Genomic DNA, 3142 nt, shown 5'->3' with positions numbered 1-3142 from the left:
TCAGACCGTTTCATGCTCATCTCATTTTTTACACCTTTTGAAGCTCTTCATATTTTGCACACCTTTTCAGGCTCTTCATGTTTTTCAGCTCCACTTCATGTTCCTCCTATTTTTCAGACCGTTTCTTGCTCCTCATATTTTTGACACTTTTTGAAGCTCTTCTTATTTTTCACACCTTTTCTGGCTCTTCATGTTTTTGAACACAGCTTCATGCTCCTCCTATTTTTCAGACCGTTTCATTCTCCTCATGTTTTTGACACCTGTTGAAGCTCTTCACATTTTTCACACCTTTTCAGGCTCTTCACGATTTTCAAAATCGCTTCATGATCCTCCTATTTTTCAGACCGTTTCATACACTTCCTATTTTTGAGACTGTTTCAGGCTCCTCATATTTTTGACAGGTTTTGAATCTCTTCATATTTTGCACACCTTTTGAAGCTCTTCATATTTTTCACACCTTTTCAGGCTCGTTATGATTTTCAACACAGCTTAATGCTCCTCCTATTTTTCAGACCGTTTCATGCTCATCTCATTTTTGACACCTTTTGAAGCTCTTCATATTTTTCACATTTTTGAAGCTCTTCATATTTTTCACACCTTTTCAGGCTCGTTATGATTTTCAACACAGCTTAATGCTCCTCCTATTTTTCAGACCGTTTCATGCTCATCTCAATTTGACACCTTTTGAAGCTCTTCATATTTTTCACACCTTTTGAAGCTCTTCATATTTTTCACACATTTTCAGGCTCTTCATGTTTTTCAACACCGCTTCTTGCTCCTCCTATTTTTCCGACCGTTTCATGCTCCTCATATTTTTGACACGTTTTGAAGCTCTTCATATTTTTCACACCTTTTCAGTCTCTTCATGTTTTTCAACACCGGTTCATGCTCCTTCTATTTTTCAGAAAGTTTCTTGCTCCTCATATTTTTGAAACCTTTTGAAGCTCTTCATATTTTTCTCACATTTTCAGGTTCTTCCTGTTTTTCAACACCATTTCATGCTCCTCTTATTTTTCAGACCGTTTCATGCTCCTCCTATTTTTCAGACCGTTTCATGATCCTCATATATTTGAAACCTTTTGAAGCTCTTCATATTTTTCACACCTTTTCAAGCTCTTCAAGATTTTCAACAACGCTTCATGCTCCTGCTTTTTTTCAGACCGTTTCGTGCTCCTCATATATTTGACAGCTTTTGAAGCTCTTCATATTTTTCACACCTTTTCAGGCTCTTCATGTTTTTGAACATCACTTCATGCTCTTCCTTTTTTTCAGACCATTTCTTTCTCCTCATATATTTGACACATTTTGAAGCTGTTCATACTTTTCACAACTTGTCAGGCTCTTCATGTTTTTGAACACCGCTTCATGCTCCTCCTATTTTTCAGACCGTTTCATGCTCGTCATATTTTTCACACCTTTTAAAGCTCTTCATATTTTTCACACCTTTTCAGGCTCTTCATGTTTTTCAACACCACTTCATGCTCCTCCTATCTTTCAGACCATTTCATGCTCATCTCATTTTTGACACCTTTTGAAGCTCTTCATATATTTCACACCTTTTGAAGCTCTTCATAATTTTCACACGTTTTCAGGCTCTTCATGTTTTTCAACAAGATTACATGCTCCTCCTGTTTTTCAGACCGTTTCAAGCTCCTCATGTATTTCACACCATTTGAAGCTCTTCATATTTTTCACACCTTTTCAGGCTCTTCATGTTTTTCAACACCGCTTCATGCTCCTCCTATCTTTCAGACCATTTCATGCTCATCTCATTTTTGACACCTTTTGAAGCTCTTCATATATTTCACACCTTTTGAAGCTCTTCATAATTTTCACACGTTTTCAGGCTCTTCATGTTTTTCAACACGTCTTCATGACCCTCCTATTTTTCATACCGTTCATGCTCCTCATATTTTTGACACCTTTTGAAGTTCTTCCTATTTTTCACAACTCTTCATGCTCTTCATGTTTTTCAACACCGCTTCATGCTCCTCCTATTTTACAGCCTGTTTCATGCTCCTCATATTTTTGAAACCTTTTGAAGCTCTTCATATTTTTCACACCTTTTCCCGCTCTTCATGTTTGTTAAACCCGTTTCTTGCCCCTCCTATTTTTCAGACCGTTTCATGCTCCTCATATTTTTGACACCTTATGAAGCTCTTCATATTTTTCACTCCTTTTCAGATCTTCATGTTTTTCAACACCACTTCATGCTCCTTCTATTTTTCAGACCGATTCATGCTCCTCATATTTTTGACACGTTTTGAAGCTCTTCATATTCTTCACAGCTTTTGATGCTCTTCATGTTTTTCAACACCTTTTCATGCTCCTGATATATTTCAGACAGTTTCATGCTCCTCATATTTTGACACATTTAGAAGCTCTTCATATTTTTCACACCTTTTCAGGGTCTTCATATCTTTCAACACCGCTTCATGCTCCTCGTATTTTTCATACCGTTTCATGCTCCTCATATTTTTGACACCTTTTGAAGCTTGTCTTATTTTCACAGCTTTTCAGGAACTTCATGTTTTTCAACACTGCTTCATGCTCCTCCCATTTTTCAGACCGTTTCATGCTCCTCATATTTTTGACACCTTTTGAAGCTTTTCTTATTTTCACAGATTTTCAGGAACTTCATGTTTTTCAACACCGCTTCATGCTCCTCCCATTTTTCAGACCGATTCATGCTCCTCCTATTTTTCTGACCGTTTCATGCTCCTCATATTTTTGACACGTTTTGAAGCTCTTCATTTATTTCACACCTTTTCAGGCTCTTCATGTTTTTGAAAACAGTTTCATGCTCCTCCTATTTTTCAGACCGTTTAATGCTCCTCATATTTTTGACACGTTTTGAAGCTCTTCATTTATTTCACACCTTTTCAGGCTCTTCATGTTTTTGAACACCACTTCATGCTCCTCCTATTTCTCAGACCGTTTCATGCTCCTCATATTTTTGACACCTTTAGAAACTCTTCATATTTTTCACACCTTTTCAGGCTCTTCATGTTTTTGAACACCGCTTCATGCTCCTCCTATTTTTCAGACCGTTTTATCCTCCTCATGTATTTCACACCTTTTGAAACTCTTCATATTTTTCACACCTTTTCATGCTCTTAATGTTTTTGAACACCATTTCATG

This window comes from Dama dama, unplaced genomic scaffold (genome assembly GCF_033118175.1).
Source record: "Dama dama isolate Ldn47 unplaced genomic scaffold, ASM3311817v1 ptg000093l, whole genome shotgun sequence".
NCBI classification, from domain to species: domain Eukaryota; kingdom Metazoa; phylum Chordata; class Mammalia; order Artiodactyla; family Cervidae; genus Dama; species Dama dama.
This window is presented reverse-complemented; position numbering follows the sequence as displayed.